The 26,618-nt window shown below is 43.8% G+C and overlaps 1 pseudogene across 1 annotated transcript in view; it reads left to right on the forward strand.

Moving 5' to 3' along the window:
- The first annotated feature begins 947 nt into the window (after positions 1-947).
- LOC311487230 (retinoic acid receptor gamma-like) overlaps positions 948-26,618 on the forward strand; it is a 39,990-nt pseudogene continuing 14,319 nt past the window's right edge. Inside the window, exons 1-2 of the transcript XR_014699922.1 lie at positions 948-1,244; positions 12,375-12,777. The product of XR_014699922.1 is annotated as a retinoic acid receptor gamma-like (transcript). The remainder of the gene's footprint in view (positions 1,245-12,374; positions 12,778-26,618) is intronic.

The raw sequence follows: 26,618 nt of genomic DNA on the forward strand, positions 1-26,618 counted from the left end.
TTTGCTTAGGAAAATCCTGTAGGAGGAAAAGAGTCCAGTACTTGAACTGATTTAAAGGTGCGGAAACGGCCGGGAGAATGGCCCTTTGTGCTTCTCGGCACGAGAACAAGACGGAAAACAGCTCACGGTCATTTGCATTTCAGAGATTTAATGAAACCAACTTATGGATACGAGGCATTTTGTGCGACTGTACGTAACAAGTGTCTGCGTTACCCATTTAATTGCACCCGCATGTTTTAAAGTGTCACCTGTTATGAGAGAGAACTGATTTTAAATTCTTCTTTCCATCGTCCTGAGTCATAAGGACACTGTGAGGGTGTACTTCTTCCCCATCAGGGATATTTAGTCACAATAACTCATTGAGTGGCCCTTGATTGGCCTGAGGCCCCCCCCCCCCCCCCCCGCAAGACTCCCACATTGGCTGGCCGCTGTCCCACAGTCAAGGCATTGTAAACACGGAGCGACAGCCAAGGACTGATACTGATATCCCCAAAGGTGTGCGGCCCTTTAGCAGCATGTGTGTTTGTGTATGTCTGTGAGTTAATCACTGTTTCATTAGTGTGTGTGTGTGTGTGTGTGTGTGTGTGTGTGTGTGTTTGTGTGTGTGTGTGTAGGCCTATCTTTGGATGGTGAGCAGAGGAGGAACAAATTTAGAAATTCAAAACAAACAGTCACACAGTTGAAATCTAACAAAGGAGTGTTGACTGACAGTACACTGTAGATGGAGAGAAGGTAAAGAGAGAGAGAGAGAGAGCGACTGCGAGACAAAGAAAGAGAGAGAGAGAGAGAGAGAGAGAGAGAGGGGGGGGGTAGGGAGTTGGTGGTGGGTGGAGGTGGTGGTGGGGGGGCGGCAAGTTGAAACCTAAGCTTTCTGGACCCTGTTTTCCCTGCCTTCGGGCATTCTGCGGCTGGTAAAAAATGTGCTGTATATTTGAAGTGTTGGATCACGTGACGGAGGCAGGGTTTGTGAATCAAAGTACACAGTGATTTCAGGAGGAGGAAAAAAGAAAGGGAGAGAGAGGGAGAGAGGGTGTGTGTTAGTCAGAGAGAGAGAGAGAGGGAGGCGGAATGCAACAGGCTGAGCTCTATCGTCGCCGTGAGAGGGACTTCTCGCCGACAAACCCGACCGCCACACTCCTTCTCCGCTCGCTTCTCCGCTGACTTGCCGCCCCCCCTTCCTCCTCCTCCTCCTCCTCCTCCTCGCCCCTTCACCACCGACCACCGGTGTCCACATCCCGCGTCTGGTGAGTCGACTTTTTCGCTCTTAAATCCCGGCTATAGCTTCACTCTCGGGAGCGGTTTGCGAAGGAAAAGAAGACACACGCAGAGGACATGTCAGAGCATGAGTGAGATGTGTTCCTCTTGTCTCTTGCTCCCTCTGATTCGGTGCATGCATGTGTGTGTGTGTGTGTGTGTGTGTGTGTGTGGGACGGCGTGAGCGGAGAGATTGAGTTTCCTGAGGACAGCTTTAATTGAGAACAGAGGTTCGGAGAGAGAGAGAGGGAGAAAGAACAACAGAAACATCATGAGGAAGGGAATGAAAGCTGACCGGAGCCGCTCCGTGTGAGGAGATGAATACTTGTGGACATATGTGTGTGTGTGTGTGTGTGTGTTTGTGTGTCCTCATTTGTTTTAACAAGCGCACATCTCTGCGTTTGTTCCTGACGAGCCTCGGCAAACTCTGATTCATGGCTGAAAAAGAAAAAAAAAAAGAACATAAATAGCTGAAATGGGTGTTGAAATTCCCCAGATTTTTTGACAATGACATGAACGCGAGAAGAAGTTCTTACACAACTCACTACAAACTATCACCAATATGTCTCGTGTGTCAGCGCTGGGCAGTTGGAATAGAAAACACGAGCTGTGTAACTACCTCAGAGCGTTTTTCAGGCAGCAGACGGAGCGGCTGCTGTAGCCCGCAGGCTCTCGGCCAACAGGCTGGCTGTCAAAGTTGATGGATCACTCCATCAACATCGCAAACGGCAGAGTAGGTCTAGTCTACCTGAGTATGTACACACTCAGTCACTCGTCCCCCCTGAAGGTTACATAAACAGGTTCCCATCCACACAATTACATAAGCTGGATGGAAACACTGAAATCGGCTAGTCCGGATATCACAAGACAATCTGCTGTGTGTCTGATCGCTGCTGCTGCTGCTGCTGCTGCTGCTTTGCATTATGTGTGTATCTCTGTGTGTCAGAAAATGTATGTGTGTGTGAATAAACTTGGTGACCCCCCCCCACACACACACACACACCACCACCCTCATAATGAAACACAAGCTCTTTTTAAACAGTCTGAATCATTTCAAATAGCATCCTTCGTGCGCCATGTGCCGCATATATATATAATACAGATGCTTGATTGATGGTCGTGATTAAGATGTTATTTGCAGGCCGAGCGCTTCTTTCCAGGCGGTCCGAGCTTTGTCCGTCCGCTCGCACCGCGGTGCCGAGTGCTCGCACCGTGCCGCCGCTCCGTGCGCTGCAATTGCGCGGCCTCGCCACCGAGCCCTTCTAGCAAACTCTTGAGAAATCTATTCCAGAGTAATTTTCCTTAATGTCTTGAGGAATGCTCATCAGCACTTCCAGAGGAATGTAGGGCATAAACCAGGGGGTGTAAATAACGCGTTGCGCTGTAGTATATTGGAGATCACATTGCGGGGAGAACTGTGAGAGACTTTTTCAACATTTTAAGCATTTTTCAAATCTAATTTGGATTCATCTGCTGTTGATTAAGTGTTTTTCTCTTTTTTCTTTCGGCGTCGTCATGCCAAGAGGAAACTACGAGAAAAGTCTGTTTTCGCTTGCATGTGCATGTGTTTGGGTGTGTTGGATATGACTCCTTTAACTGCACTGCAATCTCATCTTTGTTCTCTGCACTTTTTAAGAATGACAGGCCCTCAGGCTGAGATGGACGTCTGGCTTCTCTCTCCCTTTCTTTCCCTCTGTCTCTTTTTTTTTCTCCTTTATATCCTCGCAACATAAAATAAATAAATAAATCTCCTCTTCGCCTGTTTGTGTCAGCTGATTTTCATTTTGTGTGGGGTTGTTCTCTCGGTTGCTATATATACATATGTAAAAGGAAACTTCCACAACAAAGAAGCGGGCAACTTGTTTTTGAAAAGCGGAGGACACAAATGTCTTCTTGTTCCGCAGTTATTTAGGGAGGCTTTGGTGAGAGCCATGCACTGGCTGTGGTTCGGCTGGACGTGCCCAATTGGCTTCAGAGATTTGGAAGTCACTTGTCATTGTTGCTTTCGCTGCACTTTTCTTTTTTTTTTTCAAAACTCATGGCTGAATGCGTCTCTCTGCGTGTCTGAAGAGCGCCTCAGTGTTTTTTGTTAAAGTATGGGCTACAAGTCTTTTAAACGCGCTCCTAATCCTCTCTGTGGAGGAACGGCAAGAAACAGATTTGAGTGTGTGTGTGTGTGTGTGTGTGTGTGTGTGTGTGTGTGTGTGTGTGTGTGTGTCACTTTTGACTTTAATACTAAATGAAAAGCTGCCTACCAAACGGCTCAAAGGCCTGACCCATGGCTTGGGCGCAGAGCCTGGAGCAACAGGAGCTGACCCCAGCTCCGACCTGGAGACCCTCGGTAGGCCACAGGGTAGCCTGCATATAATGACAACATTGTGCGTGGCGTGAAACATAACTATCATTAACACCACCACCCCCATTAGCGCTGCTAACACACAAAGCAGTGTATGCCGCAGTTTAAATTCGTGCACAAAAGTAAAGCTTTAAGTTAAACCGCAGTCATTTGACACTTTATGGCAAACAACAGTGTTGTTGTGGTAAGTGCCCGTAGTAATCACATGTCAGCTAGCTTTGGTTGAACTACTACTGGTTGAACTATTAAGTATATAACATGAGAGATGTCACCACAGTTTCCAAGTCGACTTTCCAAAATCTAGAGATATTTAGTTAATTGTCAAATAAACTATAATTAGTATTGGCTTGAAACATATTACTCAAAAGTGAAGCCAAAGCAAGTAGAGCTCCCCCTGGTGACTGGCTGCAGTATGGATCATAAGCTCCGCCTCCTCTGTGTTAGTGGGTGGAACTTGAGCCAAACTAAAACACGAAAATACACGTCAAATACATTTTTTTCAATTTAACTTTTCGATTTCTGTCATTATAAGTAGTTAATATAATGCTGATGCATGGTTAGTTGTCAATTTTCTGGATAAGTTTAATTTTAGTTAGTTATTTGATGCTATAGAAACAGAATGTGACCACCAGTTGCCATGCCAGTCACTCCGTAGTGTATAATCCAGCATTTCCTTGCAACTGGTGGAGGTAGAGCAGAGTGTAGTATAGTATTAATTAGACGAAAACACGAGTGAGTCTGGCGGAAGCTTGGTCCAGTCAACGATATCGCGGCTGCGCTTGACTCCACCGTTGGACCTTACTGCGCTCCAAAGTCGTAAGATGGCGCCGCCTGTAAAATCCCGGGAAAATAGCATCAATTTGGCCAATGCAAGGAAGTGGCGACACATTGTCTATATTTATAAGTTGTTGACTGTATCTTATTATTTAGCCAACTTTACATCCAGTAAGAGAAAGTAAATGGGTCGCCTTCAGTTTGAGGCATCAGACTTTTTCCTTGTTCAGACTTCTGAAGTCTCTCAAAGCTAAAAGCAAGGGCGATCAGAGTCTGTTTACTGGAATCAGTCTGGCAATCGCCTTGAGACATATTTTTGAGTAATAATGTATGGAAAATGGATATCAAATGATGTTTTGAGGCTTAATGCATACATCTGTGTGTACATTCTTGACTAAGCTAACAACATAATTGCATGCATAAATTGAAAATATGTGTGTCACCATAGCCAGAAACATTTTGTGGTTAAAAGATGGCTGTCAAGACACTGATGGTTTACGGCCAAGCAGCATTTGTAGTCCTCAAAAGACATTTTTACATGTCAGTTTGACATAAAATATAGTACGGTCATTTGTTGGAAAATCTAATTATGCTGTTTGTGGGTGATGGTGCCTGTGTTTTTTCTCCTCTGTAATGGTGTTTGTGTGTTAGTATGTGCATTTTCAGCTCGGCGTGTTCAGGACAGCTCATCTCTGGCTGCATTCTCTCAGAAAAAGCCAGATTTGATTGTGGTTTTATGGTTTGCAACTAATTGTCCCGGCTGAAGTCATGTTTTTCCTTGCATTTGGCTGTTTTCAGGGGAAGTTTTGTCCGCTCGGACCCAGAATTTAGTTTGCGCTCTTTATTTCCTCACCGCTAAATCTCCATAGATACATCCACACAAGTGGACGTCAATAAAGTTCCTTTTTTTCTTTTTTGTTGTTGCCGTTTCCATCACAAAACGCCTAAGTCCACACTAGCCTCTTAATACGTCTTTATTATGCAAGTTGGAAGAGAAGCTGAGTACATAACATAGTGAGTGTTTGCTTGATTTTGCACTGACAATGGAAAATAGATTTCAGTAAAATAGCGAGAAAGAACGGTCGATAAGCAATGCTTACATCCACAAAAGAACTTTTTTTTTTTTTCATTGAGTACCTATTGCCAGTGGTGGAATTTCACTGAGGACATTTACTCAAGTACTGTAGTTAAGTATGATTTTGATGAACTTTACTGGAGTATTTTCATGTTCTGCTACTGTGGGAATCTATCGCCTGTATATGTACATTTTATTCTACTGCTTATACTTGAAAATATCAAGTATATATTCCTCCAGATTCATATCTGTAAACTTAACATTTAAATTAACTTTTTTATGACGCATATAAATAAAGATATACAGCAGTTAAAATGAGCCCCACCATTACCAGCTGCAACATTAAACGTGTACATTAATCCATCATTAACTATCAGTAACTATATTAGTCTGAAATGGGGAGTTCTTCCCTTTTCCTTTTGGTACTTTAAGTATACTTTGATGCTAATACATTTGTATGTTTATTTGAGTCAGATTTTTTTGAACCCTTAACTTTTCCTTTTAACAAGAGCACTTTTGTTCGTTTACTTAAAGGACCAACGTGTTGGCTTTAGCGACATCTAATGGAGAGATTGTAGATTGCAACCACCCCTCACTGTCTTAAGTGTTTTGGAAATCCTTGTGTATTTAGTGGATGAAAAAACACAAAAAATGCGCACGCCCCTCTGTAAACTGGTGTTTCATTTGTCCGTTCTGGGCTACCATAGGAAAAACATGACAGTGCAACACGATGGACTGAAAGAACACGAGCTCTCGATGCAGATATAACCGACTCCTACAAGGGTAACGATGACATAACAATTCATATTTTCAGGTGATTACACACTAACCTAAATGTAATTTGCCAAAATGCAGTAGTTCCCCATAAATCCTACACACTGTTCCTTGAGGTAAAATTCCTGCACAGCCTGTTTTCCAGCTGATACACGTCACCTTGGTTTGAACCTACACACTGGAGCTTTGCAAACAGAAAGATGACTAAATAGTTGGAAAGACCAAGAAAAGTCATTTTTTACTTTTCTATTTACTGTCAGGGGGAAAACGTGCAGAAAATTAAAGTGCAGAGTGATGAAGCGGGCGTTTTGGTTCACGCTGCCTGTTCTCGCTCCAAATGATCAAAGTGTGGTTATCTTCAGACAAACAGTGTGTTTTTTTTTTGTTGTTTTTTTTAAAGTCAAAGACAAGTGTTCACACTGTAACTGGGGTGAACACACCTTACATAATCAAAAAAGAAAACCAACCCATCCCCGTGTAATCCATCGGATGTGCATGCACCGAGGACATATCAACTGCATGATCAAACAAAATAAAGACATCATTGATGAGGAGCAGAGCATCCGTAGCGTCTGGTTCCAGTTTGTGGTAGAGTTCTTCCAAGCATGAGCTCTCCGTTACCTCTCCGTCCGACCCCTGATTGACACCGGTATTGTGTTGAGGGAAAGTGTTTAACCTCCATAGCTGTTCGATTGTTCCCACAATTCAGCATACTTCTTTTCAAAGACTGGTTTTCCCGCTAACCTCCCTGAACGCCGAGCCGTTGCAGATTTCCCCGTTGCGCAAAACGCGCCTGTGAAGCTTTGCCATGAAAGTTCACTGCAGTTAAAAGCATGTTTACTTATGTAGAAAGAGTAATGCGAAGAGTGGAACCAACCTCCCTCCTGTCATGGGAAGGTGTGTGTGGCGTACGTCGGCGACCGGTTTGTTTTCCGGACAGGATGGATAAACAATGCAACCCCTATCCAACGCAAACTCTGCGGTTGTAACGAGATTTAAAGGGATTTCGTGTTTAAAACAAACAAAAAAAAAATATGTTGCCCTTCCCTGCAAGAGGTTTGTGTTGATGCCAGTCAAAATAGGGGCCTGCAGCATGAAATGATCCATAAATAAATGAATAATTAACTTTATTTGGTTGTACAGCACCACGTGTAATCTAAATAAAATCTGGAGTAATTTCTACATTTAGAGGAGCAACCAGGGAAAGGCTTTTATTGTCATCTTGCTAACATGCACCATTTCATCTGGCGCTGATCGGTGTCAACATTCGTTTGATGCCACTTCACTGAAGTCACTGAACATGCAAACCCTTAAATATAATCAGATGATGACCAGACCATTAATTTACACTGGATTAAACGTGTAATCATTTTTATCTTTGCTTTCTGTGTTAAATATTATGCATGGCAATTGACGAAGGCTAAAGTACTTTTCTTGCAGCTTTGTTTTGCTATTATTACGTGGTGTATTTTAATCTGAGATTAGATTAGATCAGATTGAGAATTTTTCACGCCGCACCATTTTTCTGAGCCTTTGAACCGAGACATTCTCTCACATTCTCTGACTGGAAACATGTTCTCTCACCGCTCATTTCTCGGCCCTAAAAATGGACTCATTATATTGTAAAACTGACGATGAACCGTAATTCTCCAGGGTCATCGCACTTCCACACCAACCGGACATTTTTTCATAATGTGCGGAAAAATTCTCCGTATCCCAACGACCTTAACCGTTTAAGACGACTTCTGCGTAATGTTGTGCAAGTTTTTATTATAGCGAACATTACATACTGTGAATACGAAGAGCTGGAGAGAGTGTCTGCCACAGAGAGACTTAATTACTGTCCAATTAATTATACAGAGCGACCCGTCAAAGTGAAAAAAAAAAACACTGTTTCTGGAGATATTTATTTGAGTTGGTGGGAACACAGTTCAGGCTGTTCGAATATGCATCATGTTTGCAGTTAACTTAGTCGATGAAGCTAACAGAAAATCCGCGCAAGTGCACCTCAATGACAATAATACCTGTGTTTTGTCACTGGTGACGATACATTAAAGGTCCAGTGTAAGAATTAAAGCAATTTCTTGGCAGAAACTGAATAAAACATTTGCTATATACTATGTATGGGGCCATGTATGTATAAAATGTAGTTTTAAAGTATGCCTAGACTTAGATGTAGACTTAGATAGTCTTAAAATAAACAAAACTTTCTTGAAAACCACTAGTAAAATAAATAAAAATAGATGTAAGATCACAAATGACCGCAGGTAAATCTTCACATCCTACGGTTCTGTTGCAAGCTCATGCATGCGTTGCACTAGTATGGCATCTGGTTTGATCAACCCTGGCAAACAGAGAGAGGAGAAATTAATAGCATGCATGACATTTTCAAAATGAGTTTCAGCTTATTGTGGACAGATTGCCTGCAACGTCTCTCTCTCTCTCTCTCTCTCTTTGTGTTGTGTAGTTTCACAACTATAACCTCAAGCTGATTTGGGTTGGAAAAAACATGATGTTCAGTGACACTTACACCCAGGATAACTAGATCCAGATAATGCTCCTAATAAGAGCTCAAAACACGCTATTCAAAGGGTTGTTTTCGCATCTCGGCTGTTTACGCCTCAGAGATGTTTAAAACTGTTGCAGCAACGCAGTTTGGTGGAAGTTATGTGAAAACAAGACATGGAAACCCCCATCGTTTTTACACCAAATCTGTTTTTAATCCCTATAGTCTGGGAAAGAGGAACATCAGTTTTGTGTGCATGTATGTGTGTGTGCACATGTGTGTATGAGTGTTGGTAAGGACCAGGAGCAGGTGACCCAGTTTGACCTGACCCAGCCAGGTCTCATAAAAGCAGCACTGAGGCCTAGAGGTCCACAGACACAGCACCGCTTTTGTTGCCCTACCCAAGGTGTATTCCCCTGGAGGGTGAATGAGGGGGCGGGCGGTGTTACTCATTAGAGAGAAAGAAACCATTCCTTGGCTTGGGCACGCGTTATTTCATAGTTTATTAGTGGAAATAAAATTGTTTCTTTATTTTTATGTGAGTTTTCTACAACCACTCTGCCCACTTTTCTCCCTCCTCCCATGCTGCCTCACCGCAGCCGGCTCTTTCACTTATTAATCTAGTTTCCAGCGTGGCTCTAATTAATAGGGCTCTGTTCACCTCTTACACATGGTCGGGCCAGATGCTCGAAACTCCCTCCTATGTTCTTCCTCCCTCTTTCTTCTCTTTTGTTTCTCTCTATCTTTTTTTCCCATCTTTCAACACTTTATTTTTTTCTTCATCCCAACCCTTTTGTACATCTGGCTTTCATACTAGTGATTGGTTAAAGAGTCCGCTTGAAACCGCTGCATATGCGGTGGGATCCCCTGTCCGATGCGCGCTTCTTCACTCTTCAAGGTCAGCTGCCTCCTTCAGCGGTGCTTCGGCATGTGTGAACGTCGTGTGTTTCCCCGCTGATTGCTTGAACCCATGAACGTGATTAAAGTCTCGGAACATCTGCGCACGTTCTCCGCCGCCGCTGCTGCCGTTGCCTACATGTCCGTTCTTGCATGTCTCTGCGTTTAGAGAGGGGGATACGTTTTACGAAATGTGGCCGTTCCTCACCACGTACGTAATCAGTTTTTTTTTTAATAGCTGCATACTTTGTCCAACCTGTGTTTGACATTCTTTAATCGTCACACACAAAAGGTCTTTGTGAAAACAGTTGCGTGGACTCTCCCTGACTGGCCCTCACGGTGAAGAAAAACCGCAGCCGAGCCAAGCAGTTACAGAAAATATGTCAATATGGGAAGTACTACTTTAAAAACAACACTCGCTGCGCTGATTCTGTGGCTTTGTGTGTGAATGTGTAATATTTACTCTGTGTGTGTGTGTGTGTGTGTGTATGGCAAGAAAGGGATGAAGGAGACATTTATTCTAACAATAGTAGCACAGATGCCTGTAGATTAGTAGGTTTTTGTCCACCCCATTTATGCCAGAAATACCTCTTCATTATAATGCAACGCAACTCGGCTGCACCAGCATTGAGGGCCGTGTTGGAAATAATATTTTAGATTTACTCATGTCCTTGGCACAAACTACAACCTCCGAGATTAAGATGTTTTTATTAACCTTTGCAAATTCACGAAAAATCTACCAGCTGAAATCTCTCATTTACAAAAATATTGTATTTTGCAGAGGCCCCTTTGGCAGCAGTCACAACTTTGAGCCTCTTAGGATTCTTCACCTGGATTTGGACAGTTTGTTCCATTCTTCCTGGCAGATCCTCTTGAGGCGCCATCACATTGGATGGGACGCATCAGTGAGCTACGATCCAGGTTACAGTCGCTCGAGGATTGTCAGAGACTCCTGAGAGACTCGGGCCTTGTCTTGGCTGTACGCTTCGGGTCATTGTCATGTTGAAAGATGAACTGTTCCCCCGGTCTCTGGAACAGGGTTTTGTCAAGGTCCTCTTCATTTTTGGCTGTATTTAATCTTGGTTAAAGTCTTACCGGAGTCCCTGCCCTTGCCACTGAGTAAAGCTTGTTACGTACTCCCCAAGAACAGAGAAATTTGTTCTTTTTCTTGAGGTGAGCGTCACCTGGTACGTCACATGCGCTAAGCACCATAATATGAAAGAGGAGGAGGAGGATTTGTTACTATTTGCGATTGCCGCGGAGATGGATAAAAAGCGTGAACATAGCTGATCCTCAAAACGATCCATTGCACAACCGAAAAAGGGCGGGAATTACAACCTTTCCACTTTTTCACATTAACCACGCCCACTTCCAAGAATTGTTGTCGGACACCACACGAGAAAAAAAGTTCTGTCCAGATTATGTGTTGAGAACAAGCCCTATTAGCGACAACACATTTCTCGGTTCTTGCGGGGTACGTGACAAGCTTAACACTCCCCTGGCATGATGCTGCCACCACCATGCCTCACTATAGGGATTGATATCAGCCAGGTGATGAGACGAGTTTGGTTTCTGCCCAAAGAGTTGTCTCCTCAGGCAAGACAGGAGGTTGCCTCGTGCTTTTGAGAACCCTTCAAACGCTTTTTGACAAGTGTGTCTGTTTTGGTATCCTTTACTCAGTGTGGCTTCCATCTAGTTGCTCTACCACGCATGTTCTTCCATCTCTGCAGTGGACTTCTTTTGCTTTGTTGCAGTCAAAGTTCTTGGTACCTTCTGACTCTTCTTCTTCTTGACCACATGAAGAAATCTGGGAAGGCACTGTTGACGGTTACTGTGCTTCAGGGAAACACTCGCCGATACTTTCTGTTTTGTTTTCTAATTTGCTCAGCAGAGTTTAGCATTTGTTACTGCTCATTCTGAAACGTGCTCCTAGTAGGTCAGCGTATGACATTTGTAGATTCATCATTCTCTCAGTCTGGGCGTTTGATTCCCATGCTGAAGCAGGCCCGAAACAACAAGACATTCTTTGGCCGAGCTGTATTTACCACAGCTCCACCGCAGAGAATTAAGCTCCACCCACTCATGAAATCATAGAAGGGGATGGGTGTCATAATAGAGAAAAAAGATAAAGGGAGGGCTGTCCACGTTTAGCTTTTTGACGAGGTTAGATTGCCACAGTCAGACTCCTGAGATGCAGGAAAGGTGAGACTCTCTGTGCCCATTGAAGACTCTCTAATGTAAAGGAAAGTGTGTTCCTTTTTGTGTTTTTTTTTTTCGGTACAGTGACGAGAAGTAATTATGCGGGTCTGCTCTTCTAAAGGGTTAATTGTACCCATGTTGTGCCTGGCTGTTCTCGGTCTGGCTGGCTAGAGTCAGGCTGGCAGATGGAACAGAGAGACCCTTTATAATACAGTTCTGCTGATTGAAATCATATGGCATTGCCTAAAATTATTGCACTACATGGAAGACAGACAAAAAGCAGGAGTTGGCGTGTTATGCCCCACCGCTGCCTCTGCTCACTTTCCTACTCTATTTTTGTTCTTTATATTTGTTCTATATTTAAGTCTTGGGTTGTTTTAGTTGGAGGAAGTTGCAGATTTTTGAAGAAACTGTCAAAATTGTCACTGATCTCAGAGGATGAGTTGTGATGTTGCTGTCCTTTCATGATAATCAAACCTTGGTTCCAGCCAGTAGCTAACCCCTCCTTCATGTCTTCCCTCTTTTTTTTGTTTCCACAGTGTCTGGACCAGGTCTTGGCCACATGGTATCTGGTCTCTCTCCAGGTCTTCCACCCCCGTCAGCATCCCTCTTACCTCTCTGCGACCCGACAGCAGAGGAGCCAGCAGCCGAGAGGGGCTGAATGGCACCGGTCCATTTCAAACCCACTCCAGGCCCCTGACGAAGAAGAAGAAGGAGGAAAGAGGAACGCGAGAAAGTCAGAAAAAAGAGTACCCAAGAGAGCGCTTTTCATAATGGCAACCAACAGGGAACACCAAGTGCGGCACATGACGGGCTTTCCTCGTGCTATGTACCCGTTCACCTTTAACTCCATGCGGAGCCACTCTCCCTTCGACCTGCTGGCTAGTAGCCACCTGTTTGGTCGGTTTGGAGCAGACCTTCCCAAAGAGATGGCGGCATTGTGTGAGTAACAAAATTGATCCGTTGCTTCTTTGCACAATGCATAAAGAGGTGTGTTTACAGGTGCATTTCATTTGCAAATCACTTGTGCGACTACATGTAGATCAGCGCATCCACAGATCACCCTCAGCCGGCTCAAAACTGCAATGTGACATTCAGCATGAATCAGATTCCCATATTAAAAATATAATCAGATAGTCTGGGGTTCAATTGAGAAGCAAGAAATCTTAATCCCACACCCACGCACATGACAAGATGGTGTGTCGAATGTCTGTCCCCTGACCAGTCCTTTGGACTCTCCATGGTTTTGGAAAACTCTTGAGGGCCAATTTGAGGTTATACTTAGGATTTTAAATTATGCTCTGAGAAGAGAAGAGTTTTTTTTTTTTCATTTTTTCCTTGTGGTAAACCAGTTAGATGGCAGTAAGGGCAGGCCGGAAAAAAAAAAAAAAAAAAAAAAAAAAGGAAAACACAACATGGTGCACTTTGTAATTTTCTGCTCTCCGTGCAGGCAGATCGGATCTTTACATTAGAACGGAAACTTCCTTGAAACAGGATGGGAGTTCTGGCAGGTTTTAAAGTTTCCCATTTAATCTTTGGAGAGTTTGCAGAGTTCTCCTTCTCATTCACAGGGGGCACTGTTGCGCTTCATAGGGACGGGCCGTACTCGCTCCAAAACACAAAACCAGAGGACATGGTGACATTTTGAACCTGAACTTACTCTGAAGGGCTTTAGAACAGTTTCCTCTCTACTCTAATGCTTGATTTCTTAAAAAAGAAAGAATATTTTTTTGTACTTTTGTCACTTCTTATCTAGCTTTAATTATATTCAAAGTCATAAATGCTGACTCTTTGTTACAGATCTGACCCTGTAAATGTGAGAGCTTTAGCACTGACGTGGTGTTAATTCATGCAATAGACTAGCCACTAAACCAGAGTAGCTGTGATCAGAGAGGTTTATGTAATCTGTCAAAGTTATAGTTCTTTATATTCAGCAAGAATAAATTAAATAGTAAGTAAAATAAGATAAATAGTCACTTTTGTGAGTGAAGGAGTCTTTGGCTTCTTCGCTCTCTGCTCTCCAAACATTAAGAAGGTTAGGGTTAGGGTGAATGTTTCCTCTCTCTCAATGCACTCAAAGCCGTTTCAGTAATTTCCAATTTAAGTGAAGCGTGTTGATGTGTTTATATGAATGCTGCCTCTGGCTAATCTGGCGCATGTTCACGTCCCAAACTGGCTTGTCAGCGCTTGTCGCCGTCACGCGCCCTGTCTGACTTGACATCAGGTTTAGGTTATACCTGTTGAACTCACTCGCTGTCACCGTGTTCGCGATGCGTTCACCGAGCGCCCGTTATCTGCTGATCTCCAGTCATTTTCTGGTGTCTCTGTTACAAGAGACAGTCGAAGCCGGCTGGTAGCGCTCAGTGTTTGATTACATCTCTTAAATGTCGCCTCCGGTACGCCTATAGATGCACAGAGATGGACAGATATGAGGGAAAGCATTAAGTTGCTCAGAGAGAGGAGGGTAAGTGTCACATGAGGCACAGAAAAGCGTGTCAGGTATGTCCGCTGTGTTTTAAATCAGTTTTATGTGTGTATTTTCTTATAGTACGGTGTTGCTAGTTGGCTGAAGAAGAAGACAACTGTAAAAATTACCTGATAAAAACTGGACATCACGTTTGACTTCTTAATCAAACTGCAAGGACACAACATTAATCTATAAAGTCACATGTTGTCTTCTTCATAAAAATCGCAACTCTGTTCTGATTCAGAAATTACTTTTCCAGATGCAGATGTTCACCCTCAGGTTAATTACAAAGCACAGAGTCATTATTAGAACAGAGGAAAAAAACGTCCTTGGAGAAACAAAAGTGAACAGATGAATCATTTCATTCAAAGAAAACTAGTCTAACTGCAGAGGGGTTTGGGGGATTTCTATCCGGCTGAGTGTAAACACTATTTAACTCAAAATGAGTGTAGGTGTTCACACAATTTACTGAAAACACTTTGTACCAGCTATTCCTCTTTGCTAACTGGATGCAACACACTATACCTATGGATCACATGAAACTATGGCCTCTCAGTTCTAGTTTGCTGTTGCTCATGTTTAGAAAATTACTGGTACAGGGATAAGAACTGTGGAAAGGTTTACCTCAGACGTTGCCGTATAGTGAGGATCCATTCAGACCTCCGATCTGGGCGATCCGATCAAGACACCAGGACGCGTTTAAGGGACCAGATCTCTGACCACATTTGGAGGTGGTCTGGGTCGCATGTGTCCACATTCCTTTTGTTAGTGTGACTGCAAAGCGTCCTGGGTCGCTTTAAAGATCTCCTGTACCCAACAGGGGCGCTCCTGCATCAGTTGATTCAGATAAAAAGACACGACCGCTGTTATAAATGGTCACCTGAAAAGGAAAAAGCAGCGTAAGTGATGTCTGTTCATTAGTAATGAGAGCCTTTTAAAATATTCTGTCATTGTAGATAGATAGATAGATAAATAGATCAGGTAGCACAGATACCTCTAGATTAGTAGTAGCTCAGGTAGCAACACTTAAGGCACAAGTGCTTAAATAAAAGTGTAAAAAACAGAAAGTAATAAGGTGCATAAGAATAGTGCACTGGATTATTGCACTGGATCTTGCATCACTCTCAAACCTGACAACAGACTACAGACTAGAAGTCTTATTCAATTCAATTCAGTTCAATTCAATTTTATTTTATTTATATAGTGTCAATAACAATACAAATAGTCTCAAGACGCTTTACAAAACCCGGCCTGAAACCCCCAGAGCAAGCCTGAAGGCGACGGTGGCAGGAAAAACTCCCTTTTAACAGGAAGAAACCTTGAGCAGAACCCAGCTCATATGGAGGGACCCATCTGCCTAAGGCCAGACGGGTACAGACAGAAGAAAGAGAGAGAAGAGAACAGCAAGATAAACATACATCTGTCATAGATACACATCTCTGACTAAAGCGTACATGTGGAATCTGATGATACAAACTGGTGATGTTACATGACAGTTTGAAAAGTTTTACGGCCTGAGGTACGAAGCTGTTGCAGAGCCTGGCTGTTCTGCACCTCAGGCTGCGGTACCTCCCGTAGCTGTTAACTAACTAAAAAAGTAAGAATTTGCAAATGAAAGTATTTAATATGAGTACACAAGTGTGATTCTGAGTTAGTTATTGATTCATTCTCTGCTGTGAGAGCGGTACGAGGGATGCTGACGGGGGTCGGAAGACCTGGAGAGAGAAACCATGTGGCCGAGACCTGGTCCAGACTCTGTGGGGGGAAAAAAAGAGGGAAGACATGAAGGAGGGGTTAGCTACTGGTTGTAACCAATCATGTTGATGTATGAGGAACCACTGTCGTGTGTGTGGTTAAGTTATGTATTTCCTCAGTCACCGATGTCTTTATTTACCTTTATTACCAGAGGTTACGGTGCGTATGGAAACTTCCAGCTTTGGAGTTTTAACGCAGTTCTCGGCTCTGGAGCAGCGGTAGAGATCCATTAGAGGCAGTAGCTGTTAAGATATTCTGCTGCGCCCCAGATGATGTTGGGGTTTATTTACATACAGAGAAGTGTGATGGCCCCACAAGTACAAAGGAGTTGAAATGTAAATTCAAGCGGTAACACAAAAGGTCAAGTACAAAAGGACGGAACGCCAACAGAGTGCGAAGGTTTTGTCTTCGGATTACAAAGACAAAAGAAGTCCTTGAATCAAACCATTTAGTTGGTGTTCAAGTGAAATGCTGCTGCAACCGTCCACAGTGAGACCCCAACCATGCTGGAAGGTACGCCTGTAACCACACGTAGCAGAGATGTCAGTGTGTACTAAACACACACCTTGAGTTTACTCCTACGTCACCGCGGTCATGGGAACATCAACCCGCCAGAAGTCAGCACACACCCCAGATGTTTGTCCAGTGGTATTCTTTAATATCTGTTCAGTGCACAAAGCTGCACGTAGTAGAGTGTGGGATATCAGCTGACACGTTTATCCACCAGATAGATTTAAAAAATAATCATAACAGTCGCGTCATGCGTGTCTGCCGGGCCAAGAGTGGTCTTCAGACGCAAGTAATGAGCCTGTTCTTGAATTACTCATCTCTCGTTTGTGCAGAGTGAACCAAAAGTACAGGTGATCACAGTACGCGTTTAAGTGGGATTTGCACTTTAATTCAAACCAGGTCCTAATCAGTGGACGACTGGACTTTGTTCCCTAATGAGATGAAACTCAAAACTTCCCCCTGACTTGAAATTAGCGGATATCCACATCAAAAGCTCTCTGCAGTTTACTCAATCATCGTACAGTAAGTTCTCTTCTTCTTCTTCTTTTTTTTCTAATAGCACCGGGAATTAAGCAGGACACACACACACTCTTTGGCTGAAGCTCCTCTGGCTTCCTGGAACTGGTGTGAATAATGATACAGGCTGTGGGTTTATTTGTTTTAAAAGATTTTCACAGTAATAAGAAAATATTTGTCTGTGGGGTTTTTTTTTTTTTTTTGGAACCAGTGGCTTTTGTCCTTTTTTTTTCTTCTTGCATCTAGATAAAAAAAGTCGACATTTAAATCACTTTCAGCCATGAAAAGTCTCACTGTGGGGATATCACGAGGAAACGAAGTGCGTCTCTCCACAGCGAACACCATGTCCTTTCGTAATTTCTGTTCTAGTAATGTTTTGAGCACGAGTTTGTGTGTTTGCTTGCATGTGTGTGTGTGTGTGTGTGTGATATTAGTAATTTGAACCTAAAGGCACAGAGTGAAGCTTGTGTGTGTGTGTTTTTCTTTGTGTCTGTCATCGCAGGCACTCTGTCGAAGCACACACACACATAATTGTTCGTGTGTCTGAACACACAAACACACACAGACACACACACATTTCCACTGCCACTCCGTGGGCCGCACATTCCAACACCCATGAATATCACACACACAAACACACAGCAGTGCTCCGCGCTTCTTGCCTCACATTTTGCGACTATATTGGTGCCGCTCGCTGATGACCACAGTGAGACTTTGTGCAAATAACTGTGGCCGGGCAGGAGGAGCTGCCTGTGGAGAAACAGACTGACAGAGAGAGAGAGAGAGAGAGAGAGAGAGAGAGAGGCCATTGTTCAGGACTGTGTGTGTGTGTGTTTGTGTCAGACATGACGACGGGATGAATAGCCGAAGAACCTGATTGTGAAGAGCTGTAATGTGACTCACGGCCCTTACAAGTTGTGTGTGCGCAAGAAGGAGAAAGGGGGCCGAGGCCGGCTCGGGGAGTCCCCATGTTTTATGTTTCAAAGCCAGAGAGAGAGAGAGCTCTAATTTGCCCCGGCCGAGAGAGCGGGAGTGAGTTTTTACTATTTGTTAAAAGTGCAGGAAAACGACACAACTTCTTCTTCTTCTTCTACTATGCAACCCCCCCCCCCCCCCCCTTTCTGCATTTGTGTGCTTCTTTTCCTCAAAGCAGCAACAGGGGGCAGGGTGCTGCGAGGCGGGGAGGGTAATTGTCTCAAGGTGTGGAGAGAGCTCAGCAGGCTGATATTGTGTAGCTCTGCTCCCTGCAGTGTGTCATTGTAGTGCGTTGTATGTGTGTGTGTGTGTGCTGCCTGGCCATGACGGTGAAAAGCAGGTAAAAGCTTCACATTATAACTGAGAGAGTATCTGCATAATGAATAAAGAGGTTCATTTAAAAGCTACAGATGTTAGCTATTAGCTTCCAGATAATAAGGAAAAGAATGTATTCATTGTAGATTCAGGGCGTTTGTGAGAAAACAAGCAGGAGAAAAACAGAAAATAGTAACATAACAGAGGAGTATGAAGCCACAGGCAGGATAATAGTTGGGAAGTCAGGGAGTGTGTGTGTGTGTGTGTGTGTGTGTGTGAGAGGAGGTGGTGGTGGTGGTGGGGGGTGTTAGAGCCCCAGTGGGGGTTTCTTCCAGAGTTCATCCCTCTTGAACGAGGGAAGGAAAGGGAGGAGAATATAAGGGAGGAGGGTTGAGTTTGTCTCGTATACAAACTGTCCAGACTTCGGGCCGGTGTGGTTCGCCTGCAGCCGAGTCGCACTTCGGTGTGAATCAAGAAACCAATAAGCTTCCCGTTGAGGGGAAGGGAGCAGGACAAGCGACTCCGTCTGAACCGAACTGGAAAGAATTCGATTAGATAGACGCGCAGGCCGAGGGCCGAATGGAAAGAGAGAGAGCTCAGGGAGACAAATAAAAGTTAATTTTTTTTCGCAGGCGGAAGGAGGCGCCGCAGATTGAAACCAAATGCAAAAATTTTAATCAGTCATCAGCTGACCCAATTAGTTTCTCTTTACAAATCCACACAGTACAAATAATTTCCAGATGATTAGTGAAGATGTTTGCTGGAGAGAGCAATGTCTTTTATTTTTAGAAACTGTGTTTATTTTCAGTTACTTGAGTCCAGTCAGTGGCCAATATGATATGAGAGTCTTTACATGTGTTCTGTAAAAAATGTCCATGCACCTAACTTTATATATATGCATCTAGTGATGTAAATAGATAGATAGATAGATAGCTAGATAGATAGATAGATATTTTATTTATCCCAGGGGAAATTCTGCATCCAGTAGCTTCTTTATGCAGAGATGGGAGGAATTAGAGTCAACAAAAAGGGTCAAAAATAAAATAAAAGTGAGGTACAATCAATAAAAGTATATAAACTATATACAAAGCGTATGTAAAATATACAAAAATATATGTAAAAATATACTAAAATGTATAAAAGCAATATACAACCTACAAATACAAAATACAAGTGTATATATATATATATTTAAAAAAAAAAGAAATATACAAAGATATATGTAAAAATATACACTATATATATATATATATATGTATACGCGAAAGAAAAAATATATAATATACATATAATGCAATAATATAGAAATTAAGATATATGATAATATAGACATCATGTACAGTATATGGTGAGATATATTATATATATTATTATGATATAATTGATCTAAAAGCAACCACCTAAAGTCTAATAACTGACTAACTATATATTTCCAGGCTTCATTTTCAACTTTATTTACTTATTGTTGTGCCGTATTTTTGTAGAATAAGTGTAGGACGATGACGGTCGAAATAAATCACAGTGAACGTAATTTTCAGAATCCAGCCGGAGCACAGCAGCGCGCATGCGTGAGCAGGTGTGCTTCTGTCCGTTTACAGTGAAACCTGGGAGAGTCAGCAAATGACACCCCTCTCTCTCTCTAAAATTGCCTCCTGCGCTCTTCTCCAAACCGCCCCCGTGTGAAAGCGGGGAGCTGTTGTGATTTTGTTTGCCGGAGCCGCAAGCCGTGGCGGAACGAGGAGAATGGAGCTGAGAGAGCGGGGGCAGGTGATGAGTGATGAGTGTGGCGTATGAAATATGACGAGGTGAGTGTGGAAACTTGAAGGAGGACGGAGGGAGGGAGGGAGGGAGGGAATGGAGTCTGGAGCGGGGGGCCAATGGGAAGGCACGCACACACCTCCTATGGCCGTGCCTCCCCTCCCCTTTCTTCTTCCTCCTCCTCCTCCTCCTCAGCCCCCCCTCCCTCCTGTTTTCAGAGCTCGGAGAGCGTGCGGATAGTTGGCTGGGACTGCAGCAGGAGTGTGAGAGGCCCAGAGAGCCAGCGAGAGGGAAGCTCAGATCAGTTACAGCAGGCAAAGCAAAGCAGACAGGGGAGGGTAGAAGAAGTTGTAGATCAGATATAAGGCAGGAGGAAACAGAGCAGAGGGGATTGTGTCCATGTAGAGGACTTATTTTGGGAGAGGCAGGACAGGGCGGCAAAAGGGCAGTTGCAGGGGCCAAAGACAGACAGAGAACACCTGGACCGAGCAGAGCGTTGAGTTACTTTGAGCCACAGGAAGCTTTCTTTTTTTCCTCTGAGGTTTTCTAGCTGTGATTTGAGAGGAACATGTTTGACTGCATGGAGGCTCTTGGGCTGGCCCCTCGGCCCCTCTTTGATGTGTCCAGACAAGGCTCCTGCATGCTCAGCAAGGCCACCCCGTACTTCTCCGGGCTGGACCCTTTCGCCTGGGCCGGGACGAGCAGCGTTCAGTGTGAGTACTACTCTGCCCTGTCCATCAGACTGTTAAAGAGCAGCTGTGTGTGTGTTAATGTGTGTGTGTTGGTTATCAGAGCCCTGGTTTTGTTATCACGGAGCTCTCTCCACAGGAAGAGTCAGATTCCTTTCGATTATGTGTACCCATTCTCACCCCGCGGTTTGTTTGTTTATGTGCTTAGCGTGCTTTGTGAGTGTGAGTGAGTGAGCTGGGGAGTGTATTTATACATCTACGCCGTTTGTTTTCTCTATGAATGACTTGGCGTGATTGACAGCCCTTTTAAACAATGCGGGGACTTAACCCGGTTGATGTGTCCAGAGAACAACAAGCGCCCAGAGTCCAAACAGAAACGCCGCTGACAGATCGGAGGCACATGGGCCTTGAAATCACGCCGGGGCCAAGAAACCTCCAACACAGAGACACGGTTAGCGGGGCGACTCTTTCCGACATGTGAAGGATTTTAGCTCCAGGAACGAGAAGCCACTTGTAAATTAAAAATAAGAGTTACTCCACAAACTAGGCCAGAGTGTAGGAAAGGTACACCACACCACACAGGAACAGTCACACAGACAAACACAACACTGTGGAGATAAATGAGCAAAATTCACTCCATAATAACAAGCAGACCTCTTGTTATTGTCACGGCAGTCCATTTCGATTACACTTGGCTTTGCGGCTTGGAAAATCAAACACTGACTCTATCTGTCCACAGAAACTTGCCTCGCACATTCACACGTGTCGCCGGGAAACATCCCGTCTCTCTCCGCGCTGCTCCTGGGATGTCCGCGCCGCGTGCATCTCCCCCGGCTCTATTAATCTTCAGTAATTATTTAGATACCGGTGCATCAAACACTTGTCGGGGGCCGCGGTGCTCCTCACTAATGATGACGGATGAGCAGTCAGCATGACAAACACCACAGCAGGGCCTGTTTCAACTCGCTGTGGAGCTTTGCCAGATGCCAGCCTGGAAGACAAATGTCCGCAAATGTCCATTAATCATGTAGAAAAATTGTGTTTAGTTTCTTTTGTTGTAGACACACACACACACATTTATATATGTGTGTGTGTGTGTGTGTGTGTGTGTGTGTGTGTGTGTTTGTTGATGTTTTCTCCCCACGTGGTTTTAAGAAGAACTGAACAGACCTTCAACATGAGGCTGGACTGCATCAAACTCAGTTATTCAACAGGAATATAATTAACTCCTGTTGGGACGAATTATTAAAAGTCAAACTAATCCTAAGGCTTTTTTTCCTCAGTTTTATAAATAATCGTAAATGTTTTCTCGTGTTTGAGATCAAGACAAGATTATGGAGACGCCACCTTGGGCTCTCTCACAATTTTTTCCGTGACGATTCTCATCGATGAGTCGGGTTAAACCAAGAAAATATTTTTGCAATGTATTCATAAAATTGCCACAACTGCATCTAATTATTAATTATTCAACCGAGCCTGCGTGTCCGTATTTGTCCGCAGCTTATACTTCAAACAGATCACATGCATAGACATTAATATTACATGAAACAGCGTGACCATGACAAGAGTTTGACTTCTTCTTTATCTATCCAAACTGATTCGTCCATCATGAACGGCTACTTATATATTAGGTCTGTTTCAGTGAGTTTGAAGAAAACCCTCTGGTTCAGCTCAGAAAGACGTACCTAACGATCATTTCCTGTTTCAGCTTGATGCTGCGACATAAAACAGCGTATTTATTACGTTATCTGTTCAAGAAAACTCGTTTTATCCCGTCAAATGAGCTCACGGTTCCTCGCTATTTCAACTGAACAGCTGTGGTCATATCAGCTGCCATTTGAAGTTGAGAGCACTCAGTTGTTTCCACTTAGATTTCTCATCTTGACCACTAATGGCAAGTTTTAAAGTGCCTAAACTCAAAGGTTGGTGTTGGAAACGATGGCCTCACTTTTACGCCGTTTAGAGAAGGAGGACATTAAAATCTGATCCGCCAAAACAGAACAGCCTCTTTGGAAGACGTTCCTGGTTCTAAAATCCACCCGTCCATTAGACTTGTGGTGCCAGTATTTATTTTATTTATTACAAAGCCTTGTTTCATAGTTATAGTTGTGCCTAATCAAAAAACATATTTCCCAGTATTCATATCTTATCACGTTAACCTCCTCCTCTCCCACTGAATTTCTTTCAACTCAAAACTTGAAGACATGATTTAAATCAACATTGACCACACACAGAGACAAAACTCACACCAAGTCCAGTCAATGGATTACTTCAAGTTTAAGTTTGAAAACTGAGTTCAGCTTAAAAAACTTGTCATTTCCTGCTTACCTGCCCTGGGACTGCAGATGGAAATGAGCTATTTGCTAAATCTGGTACAGTGTAGCTTCTCCCCTTTTAAGTGATTAATGCACTAAACTAAACTCATGATGTAACTGGAGTTAAAGGGAAGAAACTTAACGGCGCCGTAATGTTTTACAGCGTAGAAAGTGATCAAATGGTTAGTTAGCTTCTTCTTTTTTTTTTTAGAGTGTGCTCTCAGTGAACTTGTTGGACGTTGGTGGCTGTAAATTCCTGAGAGCATTTTGGCCTCTGTGTCTTTTGGACACTCTCTCTCTTGCTCTCTCTGTGCGTGGGGGGGGGGGGGTCATCTTTTCCTGCGTTTCTTGTGCGGGGGGCAGTTCAGCACCTCTTTGCCTTCCTTTGTTTCAACGTCAGGAGGCATTAAAGTGAGCGGGGGACACGCCAGAGTCCGTCCGTCCTCTCTCTCTCTCTCTCTCTGTCTGTCACTGCCTCTCGTGCAGGGTGACATTTGTTTCCCTCCTCTTTTGAAGATAACCCCCCCCCCCCCCCCTTCATCTCTTTCTTCCAGCGATGTGTGCTTGTTCTTCGGATCGGCTTACATGCCTCTTGTTGTGTAACCAAGAGCTTTTTAATGATTCAATTACAATTACAAAAGGTCAATTAAGAGCTTAGGCGGCGTGTAGAGGCAGTTAAGAGAATGGAGGGCTGAAAGAAGAGAAGCGGGATGAAGATGGAATTTGGGATTAAACCCACTGTTACTCTTTGTGTCTGAGGCCTTGAGGGGAAACACTCTCTTCTTAACTCTGTGATAATCTCCCTTTTTTCTCTTTAAAATAGATTCTTCAAGGCTTTTTTTTTTAACAATGGGCTACGGTATCATCACACAGGAGGAGCACGGCTAACTGTGGCCCACAGGATGTTAATTAGTAGTGTAGATTTGTGCTTGATTTATTAGATAAAAGTTACATTAAGTTGTGTTTCTTGGCCGAGGAGGACCCTGATGAGTCACTTAGCCACCAGTCTGTACGAACGTTTGTTCATGTGTGTCACCGGGTTAGGCAGGTTCCTGGGAAGAAACTGCACTGTGAATCTGGAAATTCAAGTTCAGTGTGTGTGCAGCTATAATAAAACTTCCTTTGTCCATAGCTACACGTGACGATGGCACCGAAGCAACAGCAAAATTAAGATTTCCTGTTGAAACGAAACCTTCTAAATCTGTTATTTATTTATTCATCTAGCTAACATTAAGCCTTTCTGTGTCCCGTCCCTTCAAAGAGATCATCCAGACATTTAGTTTAATTGTGAATTTTGCAATTCACAATTCTTCTTTTGCATTTATTCCAGTCTGCACGGTAGTAGTTTTGCGTAACCATACCTTGTTTTCCTTTGACTGTTCAGAATGCACACATGGCAAACAGATTACAGGTAGTTAAACATTTGATTTAGCTGAATTTTGCGCCGCATGAATGCAATTAGAAAAACAGGCTGTTTTTCTAAAAAAGCTGCAGATTCCGCTGATGAGCGGTTGTTCTTCAGGATGAAACCGCTTCAAGCGAACATCCTGTGAGGCTCAGCACCGAGTCGTGTTCTGACTTGTCTTTCCAGCGTCGCAGCTTCCAGCCTCTGTCTCCTCGCCGCACGGCGTTAAATTTCACAGTCAAAAGAGTTTGGTCTTTGTCGTTTATTTAACCGCAGCTTGCGTTTAAGAAAATAACTTTTTAATATTCAGTCTGTGCACAGTTGATAATCTTATTTTTATTTTATTTTTTGTAAAGCTTAATATCAAAAAAAGGAAAGGAGGAAAATAAAGCTTGGTTTATTGGGTGTTATAAAAAAAAAAGAGAAAGGGACAAAAGGGACAGGAGGGACAAACCTGAATTTAACAACCTGTCCCATAAATGCACCCTCCCCCACACTCTGCAGACAAACTCCTTGACCATGAAAAAACAAAAACAGCAAACCGTGACTATAGATTTCCTAAAACACGATCACACGATCCGTTTTAGTTTTAACTTAATGTTTGTACCGTACATCTGAATCCGCAGGACGTGCTTCAACTTTGGGGAGGTCTTTTCAGGGGGTATTCTGTTTTTTGCAAGCGAGCTTGTGCAAATGTGTGTGTGTGTGTGTGTGTGTGTGTGTGTGTGTGTGCCTTTGTGCACTGCTGCTTGTGTGTTTGCGTGCCTCCCCGCCGCCTTTTTAAGAGTTTGGTGCCGTTTTTTATGGAGCCATCTCCCGGACAGTAGCCTGGTTTTTTCACAGCCTTTCCTTTAAAAGGCGCTGCCAATGACAGGAAGGGCTCCTCCTCCTCCTGCCAGGGCAGGAAGGCAGGAGAGGACAGAGGGGGGAAGAGGGTTATTAGTGAGGGCTGAGGGAAGGAGGGGGGAGAGGAGGAGGATGAGAGGGTGAGGTGAGGAGGGGTGGCTGGTATTGAACTTAGAACAGCTGATGAAAGGGATTGTCACTCAGATCTCCCCCATCTCCTCCCTGCTGTCGTGGTAATTACTTGCTCAGCATATTTGAGGTTTAACCCCCCCACCCCTTTCCCTCCCCAACTGTTTATCTTCTCATAATACAGTAACTTTAAGGATGACACATCTGCTTTTTCATAAGAGACATGTCACAGAGCCAAATTTTATTTTAACTGCATTAACGTCGACGTCTTATCGCTGTTAAATCGTGAAGGACATTCATCCCAGAGCTTCCTCCGCCCTCTCTCTTTCTCTTTCTCTTCCTCTCTCTGTCTCTCCTCGCCGTGTTCGCTTGAGTCCCACGGAAAACCATCTCACACTGTCCAACTGACCCGGGGTTTGTCGTGCAGCGGCCCACACACGTACATATTCACATGTGCGCGCACATTCCACAGTTTGCCGCTGAACATTTACTGAGGCGAGAAGTTATGCAAAAGCTGAACCCGTCATCCAAATTCATTTTTTCCGCCGACTGAAGGAGGGGGAAAAATGTGCACCGAAACGGCATGTCTGATTGTTAAATATATATTGTTATAGTACAGTTGCTTTCTAGCTTTGTGGTCTCCAGCGTGAGTCTCTGAGGAGCCTCCAGGCTGAAGTCTAGTTCAATAAGATGTGCGATGTTGAACCAGGCTGCAGGTCCTGTAAACGGAGTGTCACACCGTCCCAAGAGAGGACAGATTCAGTGTCAGTTTGTGCAGCAAACTCTTCGCGTAGGCTTCCGCTCTCTGTGTGCGTTCAGGCCGCTGCGGCTCGAAGGCACCCGGTGTCAGACGTTGACGCGGAACGACAGATCAGTTCTGTCCGGCGAAAAACACCAGCTCCATCACGCCGGAGTATCGGTGGACAGGTGTGCGGCGGCTTCGTCCGGAAGAATGAGAAGGCCGAGAGTCCTGAATCTGTGCTTTTAGTTATAAGCGTCACAGTCGGTGCGTGCAAGTAAAACACGGGATTTTTCTTTAATAGCGAGATTAAAGATTTAACTTTTTAATCTTTCTTTTACTTGTGGTTCTTAAGAGTTTTTTT

Source organism: Chelon labrosus (assembly GCF_963514085.1).
Source record: "Chelon labrosus genome assembly, chromosome: 4".
Lineage (NCBI taxonomy): Eukaryota > Metazoa > Chordata > Actinopteri > Mugiliformes > Mugilidae > Chelon > Chelon labrosus.